Genomic DNA, 23,425 nt, shown 5'->3' on the forward strand with positions numbered 1-23,425 from the left:
CCTGGTCCCTCGCTGCTGTGTTATCAGTACGGTGGGGAGAAGGATGCTCCCCTTGCCTGCTGCCAGAAAGACGCTAGAAATCGCAGTGCTCTCCGCACCCCAGCAGCACAGCCTCTTCCCTCCCTGATGGCAGAGAGCCCACGGCAGCTCCAGTCCCCGAGTACAAACCAGTCCCCGTCTCCTTCCCACCTTCCTCACCAAAACCAGCCCACTCCCTGCAACGTAACCTGCAACCCCAGCAGCTCCGTCCACCCCGGCATCACCTACTGCACTGCAGGAGAGCTCAGGGAGGGAATACACACTTCGTGGTTGGTTTTCCGTTTGTCCAATGCCCTAAGGCACTTCCAATTTAGTATGTTTTTCTTTTAAAGTTAGTGGAATTGAAATAAATCCATACTGTTCACCAGTTTCCAGCTTACGTAATCAAAGTCAACTGTGCATTCACAACTTCCTCCCTTCCCTGCGCGCTAATCTGACAGCAGCAGAGGGGAAATGTAACAGGGGGAAAAATAATCTCCTGTGGCACTGTCTTGATTTCCCTGGGAAAGTAAAATGCCTTCAGTTTATAATGGCCTAGTAATGAATTAAACATTTCAAAATCCATGAAGGAACCTCAATAATAAGATCTTTAAAAACTGCAGACACAGTGAAAGCAAAGGGAAAAAAAGAGAAAAAAAAGACGCAGAAATATGCTTGAAATTAAGTGGCGACAAATCACAGAGACACAGATACGGTGAAGCAAAGCAATAGGCACAGCAGGGAGAGGGGGGAGAATCCGTCCACTGGTCTAAGTTCACACATTCAGCATCCGCTTTCATCAGATACTAAACAAAACAAAGTTACGGAGGCTACAGTTTTGTTCACTTACCAAAAAGACCTAACTGGAGTTTTAACACACAGAAATATCACAGTTTTAAAACCTTTTGTCTGAAAGCTGATACAGGCTCCCCGGTCAAATAGAAGTCTATCACTCCACTATGCTGGGAGGTGCCGAGATCCAGGCATTTGCATGGCTTAAAATGGCTGCAGTAGTTCAAGGCTTCTGTAACTTAGTGCACAACACCATGGAGCACAGGAGAGGGGTCTCTTTCCTGGCTATACACTATTTTAAATTTAACAAAGCCAACATAATTAGTCCCATGAGCACCCCTCCAGTAACAGCTTCAGCTCCCAGCACCAGTGAGCTGTATGCTATGCAGTAATTATACTACCAAGCTGTCAGAGCCTCCTTATCTGCATGCAAATTAGTTCATATGCTATACATCTGCTATAATGACAGTATTAAAACAAGAATTTTATAATGAAGCCATCCTCTTTATAGCAACATAGCACAATTACTTTATTAACATATTGCACATCCATGTCTGTAACTGTTCTCAGTCAAATAGCCATATTTTCCATTCTCCCATACAGCAAGATCTTCTTTGCTTCTCTCCCAGTATCTGTAAATAAATACAAGGAACAAGAACGGGCATTTCTAAACTACCTCTGTACAACACCACTCCTTCATTGTTCCTGGGCAAGTACTGCACCAAATGCCATTGAGCGTGACTGGGTGAATAAATATTCCCATAATGCTCCAAAAGGTTAGGAGATGAAACAGTAATAATCAAATCAGCAGCTGTTTGCTCCCAGCCTTGACATCAATCACCAGCTTCTGTGATGTCAACTCGCAACTGCCAGCACCACGGCCAAATGGCAGCAGGAGGGGGACCGCAGCCCCGCCACAACCCCGCGTCCGCTCCCAACGCACAGATGCAAAAAAAAAGATGTCAAGCAAAAAAGGAAGCACGAGGCGAGAAAAACCTTCACAAGCGAGGCGTGCGCAACCGGAGCTGGTGCCTGGGTGGGCTTCTGCCTGGAAAAGGCACGCCGGTGGCAGCTCCACCGCAGCAAGGGTTTTGGAGGCGGTGGGGGATGCAAAGAGGAGATTGCAAACCCCTGCCTCCACCCCTCACAGCGTCTGCAGCGTGTCGGGGCTCCGCACCGCCATGGAAGCATCCTCGCCTCTCTGAAACACGCAGCAGTGCTTCACAACACATCAGCATCAGCTCTCAGCCCCAGCCCTCTTTCAAACATTAGTACTGGGAAAGTTTGGTGGCTTCTCAGTCCAAAAGCTTTTTCCCGGTTTGGTTTTTGGAAGAAATATGCATTTATCTATAAAGGTTATTTACAGTAAGTAACCTCAAAGAAATAAAATCAATAGAGGACTTGGACCAAATTTCCTTAGGAGTTCTTCATTACGTTGTGATCAACTGCTCAGTTCTTACACAGTTAAAAAAACACGTAGAGAGCTATGTGATCAGCCCCAAACCTTCAACAGATCTTTACGCCTATTTCTGATTTTAGGTCTATTTTTAACCTTGCAGCTTTACTACCACAAGCCACTTTGCAGGAACTGCCAGGGACCTGCACTCCAGCCTTCGTGCAAGGACATACCCTGAGCCCAGCTAGACACCTCTCCAGGGTAATAAGGGAAGGTGATTCCTAATAACGGGAAATGCCGATTCTGGGACCTTATTTCACCTACTGAGTATGACACAGCTTTTATTTATACTTTTGAACAACTGATTACTTTTCAAATGCCTACTTGGGAATAGAACAGTTGTGCCTTACAGGCATACTCCATGAGCAGGAACAAAGGCAAGTGGAGGGGAAAACAACCCCAAAACCCCCTTTTCCCCTTTTATGTTGTTATTTTCCCAAGCACCGGAAAGGTGTGGATAGGTCTCAGCCAAAGTTTCAGCACTACTTTGTTCTACATGCAAATCGTCTCTTTCATCAATTATCTTAAAGTCATTTATAAACATGACTGCCATTTCAAAGCCACAAGAGATAGGTGAGAATTACCATGGACAGCACAAAGATGTTCAAATACTAAAGGAACCCAAATCTTCTCTTAAAACCTGTATTTACAGCTTCAGTAAAGCCCTGAGTACTGACACCACAGTGCATGAAACTACAAACAAAAGAGCTAGGGAAAGGCACAGAGCAATGCTGCTTTCTCCTCTACAAAAGCTTGTTTTATTTTTGTCAGCATAACCTGTAGTTTGCTGGGTTTCTGTGAGATCATGTATTTGATCAGTTTATGAAAGGGATGATATTATTTGTTTGCCTGCGGGAACAGGGTCACTGGATTTTGTGACCCTGGAGTTTATTCCAGCACTTGTTTCCCATGAGAAAAGTACTAAATTACCCTTTTTTTCCTTTGGGAGAGGGGAAAACAAAATCAGAATATATCCTAGTCCTCCCGCAGCTACTAACAAGATCCTTTGTAGCCTTTGACACCACCTCATGAAATAATGCAACACAAGCCATCTTATTAGCACACAGCATGCACCTAACCAAACCCACCGCATTTTCAGAGCAGCCCGTCATGCAAGGAGGAGCTCAGTTGTATCTGCTGGAAACCTCTTCTGCTGTGCTGCTGCTTAAATCGCTTCTGTACTGCAGCTGAGAAGGGTGAACACTATTGTCCCTTAACGTTCACCAAAAAACCCTGTCAGTAGCTGCGGTGGGGCTTGGGTCACGTCCTGGAGGTGGCATCTATCTCCGCTAGCTTTCGAGGCTGACAAGGTAGACATCTCAAACTGAGCTAGTGTTTCACAGACTCCCTTTGCTCTCAACGGCAAGACAAACACACTCACCCAGCGCGCTGCGGCAGACCAACAGCCACCTCACGGTGAGCTGAGCTGCACTCCAGGAGCATCGGTTTCTCTTCACAGGCCTTAAAGGGCTTCTAGGACGTTAGCTTACCTGTAGGTATCTGCAGTCAGGTTAGATGAATGCCACCTTGAGCATAACCAACCCAGCATCGTCAGCCCAGTGTCACCAGCCTGGCTTCCTCGATGGCACTGAATTTTGGTGTCAATCCTCCTTACCACTCTAAGTCCCTTTGCAGTTTACCTGACAGCCTCACCTTCTTCATCCTACCCCTGGGATTGCCCATCCACCCCCTTCTCCCTTTTCCATCTCTTCTCCTGTGCCTCTGTGCACTCTTTCAAAACTAGATAGGTTTTTTCAGGCTCACTGGTACATTCCCCATCACCTGCCTCATCAGTGCCCCAGACATGCTGGCTACGCACCAGGCAGGTTTCTCCTCCGTTGCATTTTCATGATATACTACAGGTCAGTTCTCTACCCGAGACAGAAGCAACACCTTCTGCCATCTATTGTAATCTCAAAGTTTCTTCCATCAACTGAATCAACCATGAGCCTCCAGCTGGGGCTTGGGAGCTGAGTTACCATTGCTTCCTTACATTTTTGCTGCATTATTACAGAAGAAGTTCTGCCATCAGCACAGTAATCTGCTAGAAAATAAAACCACATGGAAATCACCTGCAAGGTGTGCTATGTGGTGGGACTGCTTATGTAGGTCAAATTGTATTTTAAAAAAATCCTAGAGATATAATTTGGAATGGAAAAGTTCTCCTTTGGGTTGCAACTGTGTTTATTAAGAAGCCTCTTATGAATTCCAAATTTTGAATCTATCCACCATTGTTTTTTAAAGGAATATATCACATAAGTGTACACAATTGTTGTTCCCAGATTTCAACAAGTCAACTGTATGCTCACAGCTCATACATTTTGAGTAATATTCATGAAAACGGAAATTATTCTTTCACACTTTAAAAAAAAAAGCCAGATTTGACAGTTAAAACAACACCCACAGCATTCGAGAATCAGCTCAGGATCGGTTCTTGATCCTGTTACCATTCTGGCCGCCCAAATCATTGAGATAAGTATCGTGCAGGCTCCTCTTATAAAAAAATCTTCCCAAAGCCCATTCTATGCTAGCAGTCAGTCCCTGAAGAATTTAACAGTTTTCCATGCATCTTTGGCATTTTTTCTCCCTCATGGTAGCAATACTGGCCCAGTTGGGTAATTGTGGTAGAAACACTGCAGAACCACCTTGAAATACTGAAATACTGAAGTGACCTGGTTTTTTAACATACTGTAATATACTTAATGTGTACATGACCCACATTAAAACTTACGGTTTGAGCTTTTTTCTCCTCCTCCTTTTTTTTGTTAAACAATTGAGACTGCTATTGCTTCTGAGCAAAGTTTAATCATTATAATATATTAATTTTGTAATTAAAAAAATACGGAAGCCAATCCCAAACTGGAAGTACAATGGCTGCACTTCACAAAGGAGAGATCTGACAAGGGATGAAGTAATTTATTCATTCCTCCTTCCTTCCCCTAGAAATTAAATACTTCACAAAAGATCATCAGCAAGATACTCAATTTGTAGACACTAACAACCTTGGCAGTGCCCTTTGCAGAGCAGAACAGCTGTTTAGTTGATGGGCACTTTGCCCCAGTAGGAAAAGTTACAGCCTTCTCCACCATAAACACTGCAGCATTCTGCTTTTCAAGCACTCTTGCTTTGTGCCTAGCTTGCAAGAGAACCCTGTACGGAAATACTGCCACCAACATCGCAAAGACTGTTAACCTGAAAAATTGCTCTGTTCTGGCATTTGTTTTGTCTTAAGTGTATTTAAACTCCAGCAAGCATTTACATTGCAGACAAGCTTCGTTGCTTTCAAAAATCAAAGGAAACAACAAAATGTGAGCTTTCTGAGATTTTAAAGTGCTTAGATCCAGCTACCACCATTTAGCACTGGCCATTATCCAGCTGTGGTGCCGGACCTCCCTGCAGAGTCCCCCTTCAACCAACTACTCAGTTAAAGTATAGGGAAATAAATGAGGTAAACTCATTTCACCTTACCTTTAACTGGGCTAAATGCATTCAAGTGCTCACTTTCTGCAGCTCACCTGATTGTTTGCTTCTAACTGTAACATTTTCTTGACAAAAATTTTTCATGGGTCTTCCAGCCCTCAGCTGAAAAGAAAAAAAAAAAAAAAAAAAGAGGCGCAGCAGCATCTTCCTCCAGCAGGCTGGGGAACTCACCAGCCTACAACCTTTATGTGGGGTCTCAGAAATCTTTGTTCCTGCCATGCTTTCCCAGACTGATGTTTACAAGCATGTGTAGGGAAAGTAAAGTAGTGTCAACCTCAAAATATCAAAAAACGTGACTTTGAAAAACTGGTTTGGGTCTCTGATTTCCAGATTCCCTTTATCTGCGGTGGTGTGTGCACAATACTTGTACTGCTGGCAAAATAAGCAATGTTGAGAAGGGCAGTTTTAAAGGGCTTCTCACATCCCATCTCTAACCATCCCAAATGGGTAATCCTAGCCTCGTTTCCTTTTAATCTTGCTGGAGAAGAAAGGTAGCTTGCATCTAGCAATATTTCACAAACTATATGGCTCAGGATGCAAGCACAGCAAAGTGGCTGTTCTTTTCCCTGCACCTAAACAAGACTTTACTATGTACATGAGACACAAAGTTCGCCCACAACCATGGTTCCAAATAAGACCACATTTTAGGAAATACACTGCAAATGAGATTTATTTTCAGTATCTCAAACAGTGCAACATCAGACAGAAGCTTATAGGAAAGACATGGACTTAAATCCAGTTTCAGAATCCCACTTCTAAGATCTTCAGGAAGCTGGACTATTTAGTAGAAACTCAAGAGGTAAAAGCAACAGTTCTGCCATTGTTTACTACCTTGTGTTAAGTGATTAATAGCAGTTTATTGCCTCAGTTGCACAAAAGAACTATGTGCCAACTCTTCCGGCTGAGGAAAAAGCACCATGTTGCTTTGCAATTAAAAACAACATGGAAGAGTGCCAAGGGTGAAAGGTGGAGAAAATCCTAATCTCCCTCAAGCAGAAGGAATGAAGAAACAGAGCTATGGCACAAAATCTCTTTCTACCTTTGTTCCTGCTGCTTCTGAATTTATAGACAGTTGTGGCCAGTCCAAGTGATGGTGAGAAAACCGAAGTGGAATCTGTTAACTCCTCTTTCCAAAACAGAGGGAGGATTAAACACCAATTAACATGAAAGATTACTGAGTCAATATGTCTTTCTCTCTTACATACTGCTATTTCATGTTTGGGAATATCTGCTGACAACTTATCCCATCCATCTGCCCTAAACAGTGTTTTCTCCGTCCTCCTACGCACTATTCTCTTCTGCTTACAGAAACACTGATACACATTCATGGTGAGAAGCCACTGTTACTCCACATTCCTTTCCCAACCAACAGACCCTCCTGACAGCAAGTGGCTACTCAGGGTGCCAGGACCACTGACTACTGTCCAACGAGTTGTTTCAGAGACTCCCTTCTACATCAGTTTGCTTAATAAGTTGTTGGTAATTGATTTTACACCGAGTGTCTGCAGCATCCAGCACAGCTCTGGGTTGTGACTAAGGTGCCCTTCCCAGGCTACTCCACACTATACCAAGAATAAAAAACAGTGAGAGAGCTTTAAATCTGCTGTCCAGTATGCACGAGCTGTCATCTTTAGCTTTACGTTTAAGCCATACTAAAACCAACATGAATGGGACTCATCAGCTGTTACAAACACAAATAATCCTTATTCACTACAGCCTGTCTGGAGATACAGTGGTCATTCCCAGCAGTGGTCTGCTGAAGCCCTCTGCAGATTTTCCTTCTTCTGCAGTGATGCACAGAAAAATTAGAAAGATTCTGGTTTAATAAAAATACATGCACTATATTGGAACATATTTTTGAATTGATACAGAAATTCAGCAGGAAATAATAGCACACAAAAAAAAAAAAGGCAAGAGAGCTTTCAAGTGTGACAGCTTTCAAGTCTGATTGCATAGTCTTTCTCAACTCTAGAGGTGGGCCTCTCACAGGGAAGGTAAAACATTCCATGCTTCAGTAACATACAGCTCGTATTTCTCAAGCTCTCTGGGAAACCTTTTTAAACACTCAGCATCTTTGCATCTAGAAAAGCTGTGCCTGGTGCAGGGTAAATCCACTCCTATTCTGTCCTCAGCTCTGGCACATTGAATTTTCTAAGGAAAAGGGAGTATTTCCCAGCTATCTATGTGACATTAAAAATATGCCATGGAAAAAATTAATTTGTGGGTAGAAAGCAGGAAAGAAGAATTTGCTTTTGCCAGAGAATTCTTTTTTCTTTTTTCTTCTTAAGCAGAAAGTGTCACAAGTTCAAAGTCTAGCTGGGAAGGTGAGTTCAAATATATATGATAAATGTATCTCAGTTATCACAACCACATACTTGCTATACAACTCACACACAAACACATATTTTACTCTACAAAAGCATCTTTAACACAGAAAGGCCATTCTTCCTCTGAAGCCTAGGATTAATTTACATAATGCACCTTTATAGTCCCTTTTTAATGTGTTCATTCCTGTTAATAAAGAAAGATGTTGCAGGCACAGGTTTTGGCTTGGTACATGCTGCAGTGGTCCCCCAAAAAGACTGCATCCGAAACCCCAATAAAATAACCACAGGAGCAGTGTGGCTGCTTCTTTCTAACCTGGAGTCGATACAGACATAACCTACAAATCATGCATAATTTGCTGTTCATTTGCCACTGTAAAATGAAGACCAGGAGGAAAATAAAAGGCTTTTATGACAACCCTGCAGCACAGCTAGTTGCAGAGCAGGGCTTTGGAAGCCATCTCAAAGGATGCCCAAAGGTGCTCCTCTCCCACTGTACCCAGCTGCTCCTGAAATTCAGTGGCAGTCGGGCACCGCGGCAGAAACCTTGGCACCTTGTCCTCTGCTCTTACTTCTTCCACATATGTTCTCTTCAAAAAGCATTTTAAGACCAAAGGATGAGCCAAAAACCTGGGGGGACTTTTGATCATTCCCAGCGTGGAAGATCTTACGTGGCATTCGAGCTCCTGCAATAGCAGCAAATACAGCAGTGGCCCTGCCATTGTAGCTCTGTTATAACTAAAGAAATACATATGCTTAGAATTCAAATGACAGTTTCCACTATACATAGGCTGAGTTTGTTCTCATTTTTTGTTTGCTCCTGTCCTCTCTTCTTGAGGTTTAAAGGAAGCCCTCCTTGAAGCGATGTTGTATAGGACACAACTCTGTTCTGAACTTTATTATATCCCATAACTTGATATACTAAAATGACTAAAAGTCTGGCAACATTTTAAAAGAAACCCATGGTGCTGTTGATCAAGGCTATGACCTACAACTCACTGGATAATAATTTAGGGGCTACAAAAAGTACTCTACCCTCTGTGTTTCTCAATTATTCCCAATACACAGTCCACACAACAAGATTAACATGAAAACCAGGCAACATCAGAAAGCTCTAAATTTTCACAATAAATCAGCCACTTCCCCTTCATTATGCTTTCCACAGTTCATATTATTTCCTTTCTGGAGAAAATCATGACTAGTTACTGTCTGCCTTCAAAAACAAAAGTATCAGCAACATTTCCACAGGGATCATCTGAAATGGATTTCTAATAATGTATGGGTTAAAAGGTTTTCTTGTTCTCCCCTTTCTGCATCAACATTTAAACTTTATGGTCCCGATGACACAATGAAAGGCACATGTGCTTAATAACAAAACTTGTAAAAAAGTATGTTTTAAAACATAAAACCGCATGCTTAAATATAGAACAGACGTAAACTCCGGCAGTCACTTAATACAGAGGAACAGGTTCTATTTATTCCCCCAGCAGCCAGCCTTAGCATAGGAATATCTGACGCGGCAGATAAAGGCTCTTATCCTGGGCTGGTTGCATATAGCACTTCATCAGTACACTTAAAGGCACTTTACTAAAGCAGGGATGTATTGTTATCCCTATTTTACAGAAAAGGAAAAGCTTCCCAAGGTTATAAAAGAGGGTCAGAAACACATATCTGCAACCACCACCTACGTACCTTAATTCCCATGCTTTGCCCATTAAGCCACACTCTAAGAGCTTCACAGATTGATTTTTTACATAAACATTTAACTCATTTCTCAACAAACCTATGACCATTCACAGTATTTTATCTGCTGAATTGGATTTAATTAGGCCAGCCTTTACTATGATGTCCAAGTACACAACACTAATGGTCCATCTATCTATCTCTGGAAATGCAGAGTGGAAGCATTACTTTTGCTTAAACTTTGGAGGAAATACAGATGGCACAGATGGATCTCGCTTAAATAGGAAGATCAAGAAATATTTCAAGTCTTGACAATACAAATTTAGGTAACACTTAGTAAATCTCAAGGTAGAAGTCACAAGGAACAGATTCCTGAGTTCGTACCAGTTCAAGTTCTTTTGGAACCTCCTTCTTTTGGAGGAGTAGCACAAAATGCCATGGCACAAGTTAGAGTAACACATACAGCAAACCAGTCCCCACGGTTGAGACATCCTATTGTTCCCTGTGAGGGAGGTGACACCCAGAAGTTGTCACCCTGCTGGCCCATAACTTCCCCTATACCTCCATGCACCACAAAACATGGTTTACAAGTCACGTCGCCCTCAGTCACATTAATTTTGGCCAGACCAGCTGCAGATGGCAGCCCGTTCTGAGCTCCAAAGGCAAAGGGAAGCCTCAGAGTACATCTGATCAGAAGAGTCCAGCTGAAATGTTCTTGTAAGTGACTGTTTCCTTTGGTTTCTGCTGGCAGCCTGGGGTGTGCTTACCTTTACTGCCTTCCCTGGTTCTTTAGCAGGCATCATCCCAGCAGAACAAGCTCAGCCCAGACGTGGGAAGGCTCTAGAGTTTTGCAGCTGCCTGTCTGCCTGGCCTTCCCTCCTCTGCCTCAGTTTGCTGTCTTGTTTTATATGGCAAAGACTAAAGAGTTCATTTTTATAAAGTGCTTGAACAGGCTATTTGATATAAGCCTCATTTTTCAGAGGTGTCAAATACCTTGGCTCCTGCTGAGTGCAAATGCATCATCGCTGCCGAGTGCCAGGGAAGCGGGACTCTGCACGGTCATGAAGCAGGAATGGAGCCAGGCTGTCCCACGGCACGAGGCTGCTGGCGGGCAATGCACGCTGCTTGTCCTGTGAAGTCTCCCCGCGTTTCTGGGAGGCAGGTAAAAACTAGCAATGTCACTTTTCAGATGAGGCAACCCAGACCAATACCATCAGTGCCTTGCTAGAAGTGACAGACAGAGTGAAAATGCCAAAACATTCATAAAAGACTCTAGTCCGAGGTAACTGCAGCCTTTATTTACAACCCTCTGTTTCACAGCTCAGTCACTGAGGTTAGCCTTGAAGCTTAACACAGTTATCACTTGGAGGTCTGTATTTTCTATGGCTTTTATTCTGAAATACAGCAGAGAAATAAATGAAATGAATAAGCAACAGCTTTCGTGGAGAAAGCAACTGAGAATCAGTCGCGCTAGACATCGCCCAGACTGTCTTGCCTGTTCTGGTTGTGACAATGTGGAAACAAAATATAACTGTGTTCTGTACAAACTCACATCTTCGCATGCAAAAATTCACGCTGACACCATAGCGGTACTTGGAGGAAGTGGCTGAAATGTTAGCATTCACCAGGAATGATTCCAGAAATAATGCAGCTACTGTTCCCATTCCCAATCAAGGGAAGCGCATGGCCCACAAGCACCTACACCGAAAGGGGCTGCACTAACAAAGGCAGATCCAGCACCTAAAGATTTTTGAGAGTGCTGTACTGGGAAATAGTGGGGAAACAGGACACTCTGGACTCTCCAGAGATCACTTTCTATTTTCCTGGTTATTTTTGCAAGTGAAAGGACTATAGAAAAGTATTTAAGCTACTGCACCCTAGCAGTAACTAAGGTTTATATTGTTTACTGAGGTCAGAGAGGATTGTCTCACAAGTTTTTACAGCCTGCGAACAACTCCACAATTCTAAAAATACCTGAGTAACTGTCATGGCAGGCAACCAAACACGAATATTTTTTCCTGTACAAAATCATTTCTGACATACTCTGCTTTGTCTGAGCGCCAGAACACTTTTTTCAAAAACAAAATCACTGTATCTTGACAAAAGGGGAGGATGAAAGCCAACATCTTGTGCAATCACCCTCAGCCCCCGGGGGAGTGAGAGAGGCGGAACAATCCCTCCCCACCATGCCCAAGGAATTATCAAGTTGAAACCCCACACTCTGGAGAAGGCCAGGCAAGAGCAGGAGGTCAGAACCTGATTGCAACAAAAAAATCAGTTTGCGATCTTGATTATAGAATTGCTGTTAAGATACCATAATACATTTTTTTTAAGCAGCTCATTACCGATTTATTAAAACATCAGGGCTTCTTTGAGGCTGTTGGGGATTATTGTTTAAACTGCTATTGAAAAGTGTGCTGATTCACAGCACGGATAATTCATTCTTATGCCAATACAGACACACATACGGTGTGTGCGTGTACAACTATATTACAGGTTGGGGTTTTTTTAAGAAGCGATTTTGCATGCAGAATAAGTGTGTTTTTTCACATCTGGACCATGAACTAGATAAGGTCATTTTCAAATAACAAACCGTAACTTACTGTAGCACTAAATAGTACTTCTAAATAAACATAAATATTATTTTGACACTTGGATTCTTTTTACAGCAATAAACAAAGTCATTAATAAAGACAAGGCGGCATGCCTCCACGCTCCAGGAGATGCCAGACCATCACCTTTTTGAAAGGGTCGGGTGGCTTTAGAGAGAGGTAACAACCTCAGTAATGCCTTTAGTCTGTCTGGAGATTTTCTCATTTGTTCAGCCTGAGACACATGTTGCTTTTTTTTCCAAAGGATTAACAAACAGAAGAGGAGCCATGCTGCCTTGACCAAGGTATTACTTTTAATAAGAAAAATAAATGCTGATTAGAATACAAACTAAAAGCAGTTCTGATGAAGTGGAAATGTTTTTCACCCCCACCAATCAACAACTGGACCACAGCAGACAGTTTCATTAAATTGACTGATATACTAGAAACCTTTGACAGCGAGCGGTCAGTTTGAATTTTGGCCTCAGTAATGAGCTCTCAAGTTCCCTCTCTGACAGAATGGGCCACAGCGGTGCTGCATGACTTCATTTAGCTTCATTTTATAATTACAAGCCTGTTCTTTACTATTTTTCCCCAGCTTAAATACCACTTTTTCAAAGGCATGCTAAGGAAAAAAAGAAATGAAACCAATTTTAATGAACTCATGCAAATATAAGCCTGGTGAAATGAAATCACAGACCTAAGCAGAATACTGCATTGAACACATTTGTATGTTTTATGCAAAGCTCATCTAAATTTGAGTAATTGGACCTAATTTGGCAATCTGCACAATCAGTTTGCAAACTTCAACCACTGAATTTTAAGTATGAGCCTGAAAAATCATTAACATTTGTATTTATTGCGGTGGCCCTGATCCAGCACAGTACTAAAATCTGTGTTCAAGTGTTCTGAATGAGGTCTTGGTGTACACGCAGCATCCAAGAGAGTATCAGGAGCTCTAATTACAAAGAAAAGTCACTGATATTTTCAGATCACACAATTTTAATCTCAAGTCTTTGCAGCTTAAGGTCAGGAGCCTTCCTCCAAAAAGCTCACTGTCTTTATTCCTTGTCCATGCCATACTACCCGAAAAACATTCCCCAGATCATAACCACTGCTCTACTGCTTTTCACCTCCACCCTCTCCTCTTCTCCAAGAGTCCCTGTTGCCTGCTGTTCCTCTCCTCATGCAGATGGTCCTTTCCCTTTCTATATGCACCCAGTTTCCACTGCACAGTGCAGGAACTGGATGTGCTCTCCATGCTACAGGAGCGCAATGAGAGCACCAAAACAGTTTATTAAAGGGCAGTTCTCCCATGCTGTCCCCAGCGTGTGTTTTGGCTGCAATAAGGGTTATTTTTCATTTGTGTCTCATCTTTCTTCAACAAAAAATGCCATGGGTCTTGAACTTATAAAAATGTTCTTGCTCTAGATATCTTAAAATACTAGAAAACTGTTTCCATTCAATTCTAGTCATTACTGTTTTTTCCTGCAGACATCTCCATAAAGAGAAGGCAGAGCACATTTATCAAGGTGAAAACTGCCAGTCTGAATTTGAATCAAAGTCTGAATCCATTCCAGTGGGAAGCTTCTCAGCATCCCAGCAACTCACTCAGATACAGGAGAGTAAGCAGCCTGCACTGGCATCATCACCCCTCTCCAAACAACCAGAACACCACCAGAGTTTAAATATGGCTGTATGTCAGTAAAGCGATTTTAAATCATAGGCATAGCCAAGTTCTATTAAGGCAGAACTGCAGTAGATCACATGCAAGTTCAGTTTCTCTCCATGCGTCCTCATGAAATGTGTTAATTGCTCACAGCTCTAACACAGATTTTCAATACATCTGCAAGACACAACAACACACATGCTAGCTGGGGGGAAGGGGAAGAGCTGATCCTTTTCAGTGTACAACCCAGGGATATTAAGCACATTTCAGCATCATGGCTTTCCCCCTTCTAAAGCCTCCCTCTGCTATCCACTGTTTTTTTTCCCCACCAGCTGGTACACCTCTGGCTCCTGGGTACCTATCCATCGCTGATGTGGTGGGAGGCAGCTGGCTCACACACTCAGCCACAAAGCTCCACCACCCTCCACGCTGGTCATGGGGATTTCTGCACTGGGTGGTGAAGGACAGGTGTAACTGTGTAGTGATGAGCAAACACTACAGCCCAGCACCTCGAATCCCAACAAGTCCTACCTCCTCTTTCTGTATCTCTAATCAGGTCCTTATACACTGCTGACAAATTGCTGTCACAAATTAGATTTGATATTTGTATAGGTCATCTTAAGAAGCACAACTTGAAGCAATGTGACTTAGGCAAGAATTCAGAGGAGCATTTCCCCAAATCAGGATTGCTTTGCAAAGCAGGTTTGCTGCTCCTGGGACTATCACACTGTAGCCAGTTACAGATATATACTTTCTCTTTCACCGTTATCATCAGATTGCTGTAGTCAATTCTCTCCAATTAATCTGAGAGTAGTAAAATCAGACCTTTTATTTTGCATCAGGAGAAAATTTCAAACTTATTCAGCTCCAATGCATTTTAAGAAAATTGCTGCTTGGGTGGAGAGAAGTCTCTTGTGGAGAAAAGCTCAGGCCAGCTCCAGCTGTAAGCACACAGGACATGCACAACACATCCCACAGACCTAAGTATCTCTTTATATGGAATAAACCAACCAGCCAAACCGTGTTCAGGACATGCTGCTCTTTCGACTAGGAACTAGCAGGCCCTCACTAGACAGGCAAGTGAGAAATTGCTGCTCTGACAACACAAAATTCGAGAAAGAGCGAATCGTCTAACAGAAGTCTTTCCCCGCGACTGCGTGGCAAACCAAGCTCCTACATCTTGACAACTCATTTATCCCAGCCTGTCGGCTTCTAAAGAAAGAGTTGTGGTATTAAATTGGCTTGAAATGGAAGATGTCACCAGAACTGAAGTTTCAAAATGCACCTGAGCAACAGTGCTCTTTTCGCTACTGAAAAAGAGAAACAAGAACTAATGAGGTTTAAAGGCAAAAGGTATTACTGAAGGGTAACTGGGCAAAACCACTGTTCAAGTCACATCCAAGGGAGCTGAATTTCACCAGCTGGTAGAAGCTTAAACTGACTGTGTTGTAGTCCCTCCAGTACTCAGTATAGGCTTGTGCTTATCAAGCTCCGAAGTCTGATCACTAAACCCGATCCAAAATGCTAAGAGACTATTCCTGTCAACAAGGGCTCAGCCAGGTGTCTTTATTAATCACAGCTAACAAATATTTTAATTCTGGGACCTTTGGGAGGAAGGGGCGGAGTGGGGCTATGTACCTTGTTTCCTATGAAGAGATGACAACTCAGATCTGCAGTGCCTGATTAATATTTTATGGTTGTGATCCACTGGGTATGCAGTGTAATTCTGGTGGCTTGTTTTGTTCTACGTTCGCTGCATCTCCAATGTTATTTGCCACAGCTTCAAAGAACAACAACAAAAAGAGGTTTCATTCCCGCAGGACAGCACTGGCTGACCTCTCATTGCTTGGTGTAATTCAGAGGGAGCAACCGTTAAACAGGAACTGAAAGTGCTTTTCAACTTTTAAAGGGGAAAAAATGGCACCACAGATTTACATATAGATAGCATTTCAGAGAAGAATGATGCTGATTTCTCCTGCCTTGCATTTATTTACCAAGTCATCCTAACAGAGCAGTCAGAAGACAAGCCTGAAACAGGGCACTGCTGAATGTGCATCTTCTGTGTCATCACCAACAGTTCAGCACGCTAGCATTAAAATGGCATTAAAACACAGCATGATCAATGAAAAGGGACAATGAAAGCAAAACGCATAGCTTTAAGCACAACTCTACAACCGAGGTCCATCCTAGGACTTTGCAGAGGTCTCTGATCTAACTTTTTAGGGAAAAGAGGACAGTAACTTAAAATCTGACAGTCACTGAGGACAGGCATAATGGGGTCTCTCCCAGACCCTGGCAATCGCTGCATCCCAGAGGCACCAAAGCAGCCCCCATACCATGCCAACACTGGCACACATCAGACCTACTGCCTTCAGGGAATGCAATAGTAAAGACGGCTGTTCTGAATCAACATCTTAACACATCTCAGAAAGCTTTCTGCTTTCATTGCAATGCATGGATGGGGTGATTTTTATTTTTTTCCCTGCTATTCAAAGATCTTTAATAGCATATTACTTAAAAACTTCCATTCTCTCTTAGGAATACAAGGGATGCTTGTAATGCACTCTGTCTTAAGAAGGTATGTGTCAGTGAAAGACTGGGATATTTCTAGATCTCCAGTCTCTTTATGCAGCTTAATGCTAATGAAAGGAAACCATTTTTTGCACACAGTGAAAGAGAACAGATGGTGTCACAGTTCTGCTGTGGAATTTAAGCAGAGTGACAACCTATACAGCAGATCATCATCATGGGTGAAACTCTTTTTAGGCAGTAGCATGGAGGGTTTATTTGTTTTTTATTTACTCATTACTATCCACTATCTTGAAAAGCTTTTGCTTTCCTTGTAACAATGAAACCTAAGAAAATGGTGTGATAATCTCACCATCCTACAAAACCTCAGAAGACACATGAAGACCACTATTTTAAACACACTGTGAAGGGACAGCTGAAAACTAGCACCTCATATTGCAAACTGTGGCTTTCCAAGCATGTAAGTATTCAGACACCATTCACTGGCAAGAAAACCACTGATGGCTTAAAAGGGACACTGTCAAGCTGAAAATCACTCCTCTGTCTGAAATCTGGTCCCTAGTTTTAATTATGCCTGCAAGGCAGATAATAGTGGAAGGAGAGGTCTTTTTTCAACTTTAATAATTTTATATTTTACACTTTTAGATGGCAATATTCTATGTACAGTTCACCTCACTGTTTCCTTCCTAGATTCACCTACTTTCATCCTGGAGAAAAACAGAGATTTAAAAAAAAAGCAGATAAAAATCACAGTTGAAAATTTATCCAGAAATAAGGAATTTAAAAGGGACTTTTCTATCCCACAGATTTGTTGCTGCTGTTTACTAAACTGTTAGCTGAATTTTTCTGACCCTACTGACAACAGAGTCAGACATATGTTTTCATGTACTGATCCTACTAGAGGCATCTGAATCCCCACAAAGCATCCCCCTCTGATGAGACAGTCCATACACATTTTGAAGTTTTACAATATTAACTGTTTTCATGCCTTCAGATTTAGCTTCTTTCAGCTTATTTGACCTGCCTGTATCAGTATTTTATAGTGCATACCACTAAAAGCAACAGATGATGCTCATCCGCTCCATAATTCACATCAACAATAGCCAATCTCTGCTCAGCTCATATCCCACAAGAAAAGGGATTAATCCAGCAGTGACATCCTGGGAGAACAACAAAGCTCAGGCTGCTGGATTAGGGTTCGGACCCCTCCAGGAATGGTCTGGGGACACTCCATTCTCGCTGAAACTTTGGAAAACATTTGATGATGACAACCCCGTTTCTTGCACAGGGATGGATGTATCCAAAGCTGCAGCTGCCAGTTGCAAGCCTTATTACGGTCTTTAGAGTGAGATGGGGAAAATCAGGTCTTAGATAGATCTATAAACTCAAATAGTCCTACGGGTGTATTGCTATTTGCAATGTGCTCAATTCTGACTGTGGAGAACAACAACGATCAGCCTGTAAGATGCTGTGAAGCCGAATTTATATATTCAGGTTTGAGTTTACGTAGATGAGGGACTTGAGATCCAGGGAAAGCAAAGCAACACAGGCACCATTGTACTAAGTGCTTTGGTCTCCTGTGGGTGACTGTGCTCAAGGTATTTGTGCTCCCCTAGGTCTGGAAAACAGCAAAGTTTAAAAGTAAGGTCTAATATTGAAGAGAAGCTCCACTCTTCAATACCGGCAAGGACCAGCTTAAAATCCCCCCATTTAGCCAGAATATCTAACTATCAATATGTATATGTGGGGATAAATTAGCACTTTCTCAGGCAAAAGGGGATGCCACGGCTCTTTCAGAGACCTAGCACCTTCAGTAACAGAGACCAGAGGATCCATCCATCACACAACAGCAAACCATCCCTGCCCCCCGAAGTGGCAGTACTTACAGGAATGACTGCCCAAAGATACATTTGGGATGGGAGCGCTTCAAGTGCGAGTAAGTGGCAAAATATTCAGTGACTGAATTCTCAACTCACTTGCAGGAGTTCACAAGACATAACCTGCTGATTAACACATCTTGCAGGGAGGGTCAGTACCACCTTCTAAGGCTTCCTTCAAGGAGAAGTGAAACACTCAGGTTTTAAGGCATTTACAGGGCATTTCTTAAAACGTGTCAGGTAAAATCACTACTGTGCTCCAAAGCACCCAGGCTCTTGCTGCAGAAACTCAACAGCTATTACACAGCAAGTGTGAAGTGAAGAAGCAGAAAGAGAAGAGATTGTCAGTAAATAGGGTTAATCCCTGCAGGTAATACCCTTTCCGTTAAATTGTGCAGCATTTTCCAGTCTGCAGATTCTCAATCCCATTTAACATCTCTCTCACACTGCAAGCAGACACATCTGAGCTCCCACTCTTCCCCCCACCCCCAAATTCTGCAAGGCTGTTTTTGCAGCAGCAGCCAGTGAAACTCCAGGCTGCTGGTACTACCCCGGGAAGCTGCAGGGGGGTGGGTGAGCCGCACAAAAGATCTCAACACAAAAGGCCATCCTTTTCGTCCTTTCTTCTTCTTCATTTTCTCCAGCTGAGCCATAGTTTTATTCAATCAACACTTTAAAAATCTATGCAAATGTAGGAGGGGGTAGGGACTGGGGGCGATAACATGGGGCAAGACCTATTTTTAATACAAACAATCAAATGTGGTGAGTGAGGGGATGTGGGGAGCCTTCAGCTCTCATCTTCTCCCTTCCTTCCAAACAAGCCCTTTAGCCCACTTCCCCAGCGCTCACAAAAATCCATGCAGCACGCTACAGATATTTTCCGATTATTTTTTTTCCAGGAGAAGACGTAAAGGGCATGACACCAAAAGGACAGCGAACATCTTTGCATTCCCAGCAAGACCCGCACAGTGTACATAATCATATAAAAAACATGGCTGGCTGGTGCATCGACAGATGCAAACGAGAAATACCAGACTTAGCCTTATTTAGATCACAGCAAAATTAAATGGGGAGGAGAGGGGGAGGAAGCGAAATAATTGTGGCTGTGTAACATGGCTGCACAATTTTCAAAGCCTCACGACTGCCAGCTTGCAGGGAGCAGTGAAAATGTGTGTCTGCCCTAAAGGGAGCTGTTCCTGCCACCCCTGCAGCACAGCCCATTCATCCAGCTACCCATCCAGCAAGGCAGGCATGCTGGCCAGCAAGCACGAAAGGCAGGGAAGAACTGAAATAGTTTACCTGATCAATGCAACTTCACGGGAGCCGGAGGTACGAATTCCAGAAGAAATGCAGCAAGGAAGAAAAAAATCTGCTTGGATCCTCCTGGCAGTCCACACACAGGCTCATCTACATGCATCTGAGCAAGCCCTTACCAGCAGCTGCTTCTTTTATCAAGCCCACAGGCACAGCAAATTAGTCCGGTTAGACAGTTCAGTCAATGTGGGCTATTCACAGCGTGGCTGTTGTGTGAGCCCGGCTTCTCCTGTCCCCCGGTCCCCGGGTAGGCACCCGCCCACCTCCACATGGCCCTGGATAAACAGGCTCTCACAGCACCCACGGCGCCAGCCACATGATCCTGGCAGCCAACGCGGGCAACCGGCCGCACCTCTCCTTCGCCCCGCAAGATGCCGAGATCCGGGTGAAGAGGCAAAGCCCAAGATGGTTTTACTTTAAAGGGAAAAGCCTTTTCTCCCCACCCACCCCCACCCCCCTTCCTTTCCTATCTTTTTTCCCCCTATGGAGGAAAAAAAACAAACCACAATCCAACAAATCCAAAGATCTGAAGGTGGGTAGTATCTCCCAAATCAACTTAATTCTGAAAATGAAGTGTCACTCTGAAATGAAGTGTCATTCAGACTCCTAATAAGCACAAAGCATCAGACTGAGACCCTGGATGAAGCCTGATACGGTCCCAGAGAAAGATGCTGACGACAGCTGGTGCACCCTTGGTCTGTACAAAGCCATGGACTGTCAATTTTGTTGTTTTAAAAAAGAAAATGTGACAAGCCCTTTTCTTCTCCTCCTTTCCCCACCATGAACCATCTTAAAATACGCATATAGAAACAAACACGCACATACTGAAATAAAGCTCTAATGGGGTGGCAAACGGAACGTGCTGCCTGACATCCTTGGGAGTGGGGAGCAATCCTGGTGGACACAGTACACAAGGGGCTTGCGAAATGCATTCACGAGTGGGATCCACAGGGTCACACAGAAAGATGAAACATTTTTTATAAAAGCCTTTCAATTTTTCTATCACTGCACAAAGGAGAGAAGGGTCAAGCCCTTCTCTCCCCCCCCCGCCCCTGGCTCTCCCAATGTGTCTTTAGGACTACCAGTGTCCTTTTTCCTCCCCTCCAATATAGGAAGCAAGTATGTAAATGGAGGGGTGCTATAAATACACACACACACACACACATATACATATATCTCCTATAAACACAGTTTCTCTTGGTTATCTAAACTGTCCTTTCATAAAGTAGCACAGTTAATTGGAACAGCTCTCCAAGCAATCTGGCTGATTGCTGATGGCTGCCTACTTCATGTCAGCATTTGCACTTAACTTGGAGTTAATGTAAGCCATCCACATAAACCAAAGGTAAACACTGATAAGGTATCCGATTCTTAAAAAAAAAAAAGAAGCAGGTTTATCCAAAAATGGGTTAATAGAAACACGTTGTCACATAACATCACCCAGTTGTGTAGCTGGCTTCAAATCCTGGCTCCTGGAGCCATCAAACAGAAACCACACAAACACAAAACTCCATAAAAACTTCTTCCTCTTCTAAAAAGGGAAAGGAGCTCAGTGTTTTTATGGCTCTGAAAGAAAAGTTTGAACTTACTCCCGAAATTCCTCAGAGGCTTAAGAAAAGACAGAAGAGAATAAAAGGAGGGGAGAGATAAAGAAAAGGAACAAACCTCATGCTTCCTATCCCATTCCCAGCTTCATAATGTTTTAAGGCTGGCAATATCCAAAAGCAAATAAAGCTTTAATCAGGACTACTGTCCAAATGTGACTGTAGGCAGTAAAAAAAATCTCAACAAGGGTAAAGGCTGGCGTTGGAAAAGCTCTTGGAAATGCGTCATACATTAATTTCAAACTTGGAAGAAATGAAACACAAAAACATAAGCTGGAGGGGCAGGGAGGGAGCAGGGCCTTCCACAATCCGGAAAGGTAAAGCTTTTCCTCCGCCTGCCAGCAATTTCCAGTCTCAGCCATAAGCTGTTATCTTTAATTTGCTCCTGTCTGAGTGGGGAGGTTTGGTACTACCACTTGGCTCATCTCTGCTCACTCATTACCTCTCTTGCCTGAAAGGTGAGGCGAAGCAGGAGGCAGGATTGAGGTCACTTCGGGATTGCATTACAGAGTATTTAATAAGCTCAGCACATCACTGTCCCTCATTCCATATGGAAGTATGATCCTTGATGCAGGGTAAGGGCAGTCTATATACTACCTACAGCTGCTGCTCAAATTAATACGCAAACAGCCAGGGCAGCACACTGTGGGCAGTACATGGCCTGGGTAGGGTCAAGCACATCCACTGGAGAGCCATGGAGAACAGCGTTAGCCATGGGGAGAGGCCAGGAATCACTTCCCTTCTGTTTTGTTTGGCAAATAGGAGCACAACTGACACAACTGGGGGAGAGGTGAAGGATGCTGCAGCCCCAGTGCCTCTCCCGGCGATCCACTGGCATCTCGCAGAAATGAGCATCCTCACCTGCCCACACCTTTTCAGCAAGATCCACTGCGCAGTATCTCAGAGCAAATCCAGGTGCCCAGACCACTGGGCGAAAGCTAATGAAAATTCAAGCAGGAACAAAAAGATCAAGTATGCACAATGCAAAGATATGCAGACCAGATGTGATACCTCAGTGCAAAGTATAGTTAGCCCAAGACCTTAATTAGAATTTAGCCTTGATAAAAGCCAAACCATTCTCCTCTTTTAGTCAACAGGAGTTTGTCATTGTCCTTGATGGCAGCAGGACAGGACGTGGGACATTAAAATTTAGAGAAAGGGTCCAGTTCATCACCTTGAATAAATAGAAGTCCATTCTTTGCTGTCCCATTTGACTCCTAAAAGACAGCTTAGAGCATTGCTAGGATTTAACTTAATATTTCTTTAAAATAATTTGAAGCAGGATAAAGTGCTTTATAAGTAATTTCCCCCCCCATCCCCCCGCATATTTAATAACTTGTTAAGGGAATGCAGTCTCGTTCTCAAAAGATCCCTTGAGATGTTTCTCTCCAGGAATCTTGGACGCCCTGAAGCCCAGCATCCTTGAAGCAGCCCCTCAGACCAGCGATGGCTGCAGTGCCCCCCTGGTACAGATAACACACGTGCCTCTGTGTTCACAGTCTCCTGCTGAAACGCTAATGCTCACCATGTAGTCCTGGAGTTGGCCAAGACTCTGCAGAAAGGAACCGAGGGAAGAGAAAAACACAGCGGCAACCCTAAAGGAGACTGAAAACATGACTTCAGAAAAACAGTTGGGGCCCATATCCAAAAGACTCTGTGTTACAGAAGGAGGAAAAAACCAACCTCACCCTTTGAAGCTGTCAGCACTACAGGTTGGCTCCCAATTTCTCTCAGAATCTAATTCGACACTTACTTCATTGTATCTGTTTATTTCCAGCAGGTGAAGAGAGGAAGAAGGTAAGAAGCCCGATCAATACAGTACAGACAAACACCTCAAAGAGAGGAAGACCTCAGTTCATTGCTTCACCTGTAAGCTGGTTCTTCACATCTGTACTTTTGCTAAACAAGGAACACATGAGTGTGTCCTTAGCAAATCTTGTTTTATTCAGCATACTAAAAGGAGGTACATGAATGGGGCAAATTCTGAAAAGCAATTTTCACTGTCATCTGGAAACTGTAATCAACTATTTGCATTGTTACGCACTGCTTGCTTGTTCATATTCACTGATTTCAGGAATAGATCATTTA

General features: G+C 43.2%; 1 protein-coding gene across 23 annotated transcripts in view; it reads right to left on the bottom strand.

Moving 5' to 3' along the window:
• Positions 1-23,425, bottom strand: part of MAGI1 (membrane associated guanylate kinase, WW and PDZ domain containing 1) — a 355,846-nt gene that overhangs the window by 112,930 nt on the left and 219,491 nt on the right. The window contains exon 1 of one of the 23 annotated variants that reach the window (XM_037382560.1): positions 19,719-20,035. The exons of the other annotated variants lie outside the window; for them this stretch is intronic. The gene's annotated coding sequence lies outside the window, so the exon portion shown is untranslated. Of the gene's footprint in view, positions 1-19,718; positions 20,036-23,425 lie in introns of those variants that run through there. 23 annotated transcript variants of the gene reach the window in all.

The sequence above is a fragment of the Falco rusticolus genome, chromosome 4 (assembly GCF_015220075.1).
Source record: "Falco rusticolus isolate bFalRus1 chromosome 4, bFalRus1.pri, whole genome shotgun sequence".
Classification (NCBI taxonomy): Eukaryota; Metazoa; Chordata; class Aves; order Falconiformes; family Falconidae; genus Falco; species Falco rusticolus.